Here is a 7733-nt window from a genome sequence, read left to right as displayed (position 1 = left end):
AAACCTAGTTTTCTCTCATCCAGGTAGTTGGTTTCCCCATAGGCTTGAGTCCGAGGACTTTGCAATGCCTTGGTTCTGTCCAAAACCTAGTTTTCCTCATCCAGGTAGTTGGTTTCCCCATAGGCTTGAGTCCGTGGACCATACAATGCCCTGATTCTGTCCAAAACCTAGTTTTCCTCATTCAGGTAGTTGGTTTCCCCATAGGCTTGAGTCCGAGGACTTTACAATGCCCTGGTTCTGTCCAAAACCTAGTTTTCCTCATCCAGGTAGTTGGTTTTCCCATAGGCTTGAGTCCGTGGACCATACAATGCCCTGGTTCTGTCCAAAACCTAGTTTTCTCTCATCCAGGTAGTTGGTTTCCCCATTAGGCTGAGTCCGAGGACCTACAATGCCCTGGTTCTGTCCAACACCTAGTTTTCATCATCCAAAGTAGTTGGTTTTCCCCATAGGACTGAGTCCGAGACATACAATGCCCTGGTTCTTGTCACCAAAACCTAGTTTTCCTCATCCAGTTAGTTGGTTTCCCTAGGCTGAGTCGTGGGCATACAATGCCCTGGTTCTGTCCAAACCTAGTTTTCTCTCATCCAGGTAGTTTGGTTTCCCCATAGGCTTGAGTCCGAGGGGACCATACAATGCCTGGTTCTGTCCAAAACCTAGTTTTCCTCATCCAAGTAGTTGGTTTCCCCATAGGTTGAGTCCGTGGACCATGCCCGGTTCTGTCCAAAACCTAGTTTTCCTCATCCAAGTAGTTGGTTTCCCATAGGCTTGAGTCGTGGACCATACAATGCCCTGGTTCTGTCCAAAACCTAGTTTTCTCTCATCCAGGTAGTTGGTTTCCCCATAGGCTTGAGTCCGAGGACTATGCAATGCCCTGGTTCTGTCCAAAACCTAGTTTTCCTCATCCAAGTAGTTGGTTTCCCCATAGGCTTGAGTCCGAGGACCATGCAATGCCTTGGTTCTGTCCAAAACCTAGTTTTCCTCATCCAGGTAGTTGGTTTCCCCATAGGCTTGAGTCCGTGGACCATACAATGCCCTGGTTCTGTCCAAAACCTAGTTTCCCTCATCCAGGTAGTTGGTTTCCCCATAGGCTTGAGTCCGTGGACTTTGCAATGCCCTGATTCTGTCCAAAACCTAGTTTTCTCTTCGTGTGAGACCTTGGCTTTAGGGGAGTTAGCTCCTCAACCAAGCCCCTAGAGTTTATCCATACGATTAACGCTATCAAGTGCCTAGTTTGCTCTTTACGAGAGACCTTGGCTTTAAGGGAGTTAACTCCTCAGCCAAGCCCCTAGTCAAGAAACGTAACCCCTAGCAGAATTTTATACTAGAACTCTATAACCAACGGTTAGAAATAATGAAGAAACTCTATCGACCCACATCCTATACCAACACACAAGCCTTTCCCACAGACGGCGCCAATTGTAAGGACGCGATTCGTGGCGGACCGTAACAGTGTTGGGTTCGCACGTAAAAAGACCCCTAACAATATCATTTGTAGAGCGTGGGTTTGAAAGGCTAGGCCCTAGTTGACAAGCGGTGGGTTTTTCGCGGTGTTCGTACAAGTTTAAGCTTTCCTTCACCCCTGGAGTCTTTCTCCTGGAGGTGGGCTGGGAGGCTCTGGTTTTTGGCCATTTTTCCCAACCCCCTCTTTAGGTTACTTCTTTTTCCTTTTATATTCGCCTACGTTCATTGTCCTTCGTCCACGTATAGGGTCAACCTTTCTAAGATTGATACTTGTCCCATCAGCCCATATTCAAAGTCGTTGGGGGTGGTTGTAAAAGCCAAAGAATGCGGCTCTGTCAGGTTCAGAGCATTGAATGGCAGTAAGGGCAGCTTTCCCTGGATATTTTAGATCTTTCTTCCAAGCTTCAGCCCTATACCGTTTTTACCATTCTTTCAGGGGGGATTTTGGGTCTGCCGAGGACTGAGCTGTCCTCGGCGGTATCCATAGGCTATTTTGTCGAGCTTGGGCCATAGCCCTCCTCGGCTTGGGCCTTCGAATTCTCCCCGGGTAGATGGGCCTGGCCCATAAATCATTTGGGCCCCACAATTATTAATTATTATTGTTTAGTTTTTTTGCTGAATAATATTTCAAATAAACTTATCGTTTATTATTTAGTTGTTTCATAAATTTGTTTGTCTTTTATAAACTATAATTTGTCGTATTGTTGTTTCATTAATTATTAAATTATTAATTGTTATTTAGCTTAACATAATTTAATTTGTTTGTTTTTTATAATGTATTGATTAATTATTTATACTGCTTTAATTATTGTTGTTTAGCCTAACAATAAACTATATTGCTTTAATTTATTTGTCATTAATTATACTGCTTTAATTTGTTATATTTTTTAGCCTCATGTGCAAATTACGCTAAAAGAGCCACTGATGTGCACATCACACATCCCATATGTAGCACAATAATTAAAGCACTAAAGCAGTGTAATGTGCATCCCGGCCCCATGTGCCCATCTACCCCCACCCCACTCAACACACAAGCACGCCTCATGCCTGATGCCCCCTTCCAATTAGAAAATTTCACAATCACACATTACACTAAAAGACAATTAATATCTCACCAACACCAACACACTACACACACCAACACCAATGGATAAGATAAATTGATAAAGCCAAATTCAAAAAGTCAAAAACAAACAAAAAAAAATTAATAAAGCTAAAGTTCGGCCAATCATAGATAGAGAGAGTTTCATTCCTTTCATAAGAGAGAGAGTTAGTCTTATTAAAGAATAAAGAGAGAGAGAGAGTTTCGTTCATTTCAGTTCAGATAGAGAGAGAGAGTGAGAGACTGAGAGAAAGAGTTAGAGAGAAAAAGAGAGAGAAGTTTCAAGTTAGCTTAGTAAAATGAAATACCTTAAGGGAGGGAGCACCAGAGTAGCCGAGCAAGGAGGCTTGAAGGCTGAGGCCGTTGAGGCAGTGACGAGGTGACAAGCGATCTGCCGATCTGCTGATCTCTGTCCTCCATCGTACTGTTTAGGATTATTTAAATCTCTTCCTAACTAATTGAGTAAAGGCAAATGCATTGAAGGAATAATTTTTAATTACGATAAATTCAAATCACTTACCAAATTAATTAACCACGTGCTAAATAATACAGTAATCATATTAGTTGCAATTGCTAATTAGTCAAGCTAGTCTTTCTTTAATAACAAGAGAGAGAACAAGCTACGCGAAAATGCATGAAACTGTGCATAAATATATATTTAAGATTAATTGAAGTTTACCTGCATGCACGTGAAATCACATGATTGAAAATGAAATGCTGTTACCAATGCCATGTCGAAAGACAATGAGAATCTTTTGGTCATTTACTTTAATGGAAGTTTTGGTCTTTTTTATCAAAGCTTGAAATACGTGGAAGAATTTCCATTAAGGAAGCATGACGTAATTACAATAATGTCATTAACGATGACTCAGGAATGTGTGAAACGTTATCTGTACACATCTTTAACTCTTTTAGGGGGTGACAATTCGTGTTTGCGTGTCGAGTTCGTGTTGGGTTGAGTTGTAAGTATTATGTTATATGGGTCAACACAAACCTGACCCGTTTAGTAAACGAGTCAGGATTTCTCAACCCTAACACAACCTGTTTATTAAACGGATAACCCGACATGACACGTTTAACCTGTTTAATTAGTAAATCATATTATGATTGACACAAATAACCTGTTAACAACCTTTTTGATTATGACTCGAACAACCTGTTTAATTAAACTTAACCCGAATAACCTGTTATAAACTCCCATATATGATATATCTAAATTTATAATTCAACCATAAATCAAACAATAAAAATTCAAATAATGACAAAAGCAAATAATTCTTTCATTCCTTCAAAATAAAATTACTAGTCCAAAAGGTTCTGTAAGGACTCAATTTGTAACGATTCAAAATTGGTGTTGGGTTCGAACGTTAAAAGCCCAAACAATAAATTTGTAGAGAGTGGACTAAAAGGCTAGGCTTTGATGAACGGACAGTCGTTAGTCATGGTGTTCATGATGATCGTAAAGAGGTGAATTGAACATATTCAAGAAGACTTTATCCTCAGCATGGCCTGGGTGGCTCTGGTCCTTGGACCTCGTCTGAGGAGCTTAAGGTTCTTATTGTTCCTTTTACGCTAGGTTTCAGTGGTCCTAGAGACAATACATCATGCTCTCCTTTTTTTGGACTGCTTCCTCCTCCTTTTATACTAGCTTTTCCCCTCTCTCGAACGTCCACATTTTGGTTCAGCTTTATAGGGTTGATACTTGTCTTATCAGTCCATACCCAAAGTGGTTGGGGGTGGTTGTAAAAACTGAAAAGCATAGCTCTGTCAGGCGCAAAGTACTTAATTGCAGTAATGGTAGCCTTTCTCTTGTTCTTTGTCGCCACACTGTTCAGGGGTCCTTTCCCCATTAATGCAGCCAGGATGTTTGTTGGTGCATTCAATGCAGAGGTGACAGCTTTTCCTTGAACCACTCCTACACTGTACTTGCCCTTTCTTCTAGGAGCGCTCTGGGGGCTGCCTTTGATGGCGTGCCATTCCTTCCTTCTAGATTTTGGGATGCCGAGGACAGGATCATCCTCGGTTAAATCTCTAGGCCATTTGGACTTTCGTTGCATGTCCTCGGCAACACCTCTCCTCAGCGCGAGCCTTGGGCCCTAATGGAAAGTGGGCCGGGATCACAAATTCTCTGGCCCCACAGGTTCCAACCTCCATACTATCAAATTCAATAATATGTCAAAGTTCCATAATAAAGATGATCACATGGCATCCAAGTGCCATATCAAAAACTAAAAGACATTACAGACTAAGAGAATAAAAAACCAAAATGATTACATGGCATATCAAAATATCATTGATAATAAAATCTAAGTCCAACCATCCAAGTGCCATATCAAAAAGTAAAAGACATCACTAATTAAGAGACTGGATTAGAAGAGATCGAGGGTTCCATTGAAGAGGTGTCTTCCTTGTGCTCATCCTTATTGATATTCATGCTCATTTTATCTTCAGTGAGCTTTTTCGATTGTGTTGGTGCAAGTTTTACAACAAAAAAATTTAATGAAACATTAAAAACTTATCTAAGCATTATAAATAAGAAATTTAGAAACTGTGGGTAATCAAGCAATTGAATCAATTAAATAAATAATAGTCATTTGCATAGTAGTAATTACTAGTAATGAACTTGTAGTGTCTACTATCTGCCAAATTTGCCAAAAAACATCTATAAACTATTATATTTTGAATATGCATGAATATAATTTGTATAACATTGGTCAACCATACCATCATGCATCATTCAACTCAATTTATTCCATTTAAATTCTCTAAAATATCATGCATATTCTATATGTTCTATTTTGATAACTCAATTCCTCTATCCATAGAGCAACTTTTCTGCCATTTAAAGTTTTCTCTACAAATTTTCATGATTAATATTTAAAATAAACATTAACATTTTATGGGAAATCTAGAACCTTTTTGACATATATATTATTTTCTTTTTAAAAAATCATCATAAGATGTAGAACTCATTTAGCCAACATGTAAATAAAAAATACATTACCTATATCTGCAACTGTAGAAACATAAATGCTCAATGGTGCTTCAAATTTCCTTGGACATAACTCCAAATGGCGCTTCAAATTTCCAGTATTATATGCTCCAACAACAATATATTCCTTTCCACACTTCTTGCATTTGCATGTAGACTTTTCTTCATCTTTTGTAGGAAGTATATGAAAGTAACGCCAAACAATTGAATTCCTCCTCCTTTAGTTGTCTTTGTTATTTGTCTCATTCTTAGACTTAGTCTTAGCCTTCTTTGGCGGAGGAAGTTCAGCCACTTCATCAAGTTCATCTTCTAAGTCAATGTCTTTTCCTTCACACTTAATGTCAATAGGAATCATCTCATCACTTTGCATCTAGACCAATTTAAAGAAAAATTATTGATAAGAAATTTAGTAATTCTAAGAAAAATTAAAGAACAACAAATAAATTTAAAATCAACAAAACAAACATACAAATCTACTATTATTACGAATTAGTCAACATTACAGTTATTAACACAAAAAATAAATGGATCTTCAATTATTTTATTTTAAGATGACAGAAATAGAAAAAACTTGAGAAGAAATCATAGAGCAAGACAAATTATTTTAAAATCAACAAAAAATAAACAGATCTACTTTTATTTTTTATATCAGTAAAAAGATCTACCACGGCCGTTAGTACTAAAAACCAACAGTGTAGTGATTAACACAATCGATGGATTTTCTACGGTGTCTATTTTTCTACACAATGTCTGTTTTTCTGCACAGTGGTATTTTCTGCACAGTATTATTTTCTGCAGTGTCTGTTTTTCTGCACAGTGGTGTTTTTCTGCTCAGTGTTATTTTTCTGCTGTGTTGTTTTCTGTAGTATTTGTTTTTCTACAGAATAGGTCCAATTTTGCCCTATTTTGATGTTACAAGGATCTTATGTACTGTTTATTATACTTTATCTAATAAAACTTCTATCTTTTATCTCCCCCCCCCCCCCCCCACAAAAAAAAACCAATCAACAATGATAGTGATTAACAAAATAAATGAACAAATCTACACTTATTTTATTTTAAGATGACAAACACAAAGAAACTTGAAAAGAAATCATAGAGCAAGACCAAATTATTTTAACGAAATAAACAAACAGATCTATTTATTTTAAAATTTCTGTCTTTTATCCCAAAAAAAAAAAAACAATCAACAATGATAGTGATTAACAAAATAAACGAACAGATCTATAGTTATTTTTATCTTAAGATGACAAATATAAAGAAACTTGAAAAGAAATCATAGAGCAAGACCCAAATATTTAAATAAAAAAAAAAGTCTACTATTAGTACTAAATAATCAACATGATAATGATTAACACAGTAAACAAAATCTATAATTATTGAAAATTTCATTAGTAAGAAAACAAAACAAAAATATATACCTTGCTAGTGGATTCGGTGGTTGAAATCTGAAGAACAAGAACAGAGGGCAACTATGGTTTTGAGGAGAAAAGAAATCAAAGGGGTCAGTTAGGGATTTGAGGGGAAGAGAGAGTAGAAGGTTGAGAGACATGATAAGGCTAGGGTTTTGATTTTATAGTAAAGAATCAATCTGTAATTCTGTATCTGTAGTTTAGTGTAGATGAAAGAGGGGCAGTTGGAGTTTTGAGGAGAAAAAGAAGAGTTGGAGACAGAGTAAGGATTGACGACAAAACGAAGAGACAAAAGATTGAGATTTGAGAGAGGTGTGAGGTCTGGTTTTGAGGGGAAGACTAATATCTAAGCTTATATACCTAGGTTATAAGGGTAAAATGGTAAAATTAACTTTATAAGCTAAGGGGGTCAAACGGGTTAAACATGTTAAACACGAACATGAACCATTTAATAAACAGGTCAGTCATGTAAACCCGAATATGATCCAAACCCGTTTAATCTCAACCCATGACCTGTTTATAAACGAGTTCGTTGTGTTGGGTTTTGCGGGTCGTGTTGAATTTTGCCACCCCTAAACTCTTTATGATGTGGTAAAGAGGTTTCTTTTTTATTTAACATAAAAGTGTTTTTCTTCTTTAAAAATAAAAACACATACTAATTAAAGATTTTGTTTTTATTTTTGTTTATTTTTTGGGATAGGAGCATAAAAGAGTTAAACCGTTTGAAGTTTTGAAAAAATTAAAATGCGCTCTTAAAAAATATTGA

The 7733-nt window shown here is 37.0% G+C and overlaps 1 long non-coding RNA gene across 1 annotated transcript; it reads right to left on the bottom strand.

The window, feature by feature from the left end:
• Window positions 1-3895: 3895 nt before the first annotated feature.
• On the bottom strand, window positions 3896-7279 carry LOC115950819. The gene is made up of 3 exons (XR_004083127.1): window positions 6977-7279; window positions 5568-5925; window positions 3896-4718 (listed from the first exon to the last, which is right to left on the bottom strand). It is a non-coding gene; the product is annotated as an uncharacterized LOC115950819 (long non-coding RNA).
• Between the last annotated feature and the right edge of the window lie 454 nt (window positions 7280-7733).

Source organism: Quercus lobata, chromosome 6 (genome assembly GCF_001633185.2).
Source record: "Quercus lobata isolate SW786 chromosome 6, ValleyOak3.0 Primary Assembly, whole genome shotgun sequence".
Taxonomy (NCBI): Eukaryota; Viridiplantae; Streptophyta; class Magnoliopsida; order Fagales; family Fagaceae; genus Quercus; species Quercus lobata.
The sequence above is the reverse complement of the archived record's forward strand: the minus strand, read 5'-3'. Positions and strand labels throughout refer to the sequence as shown.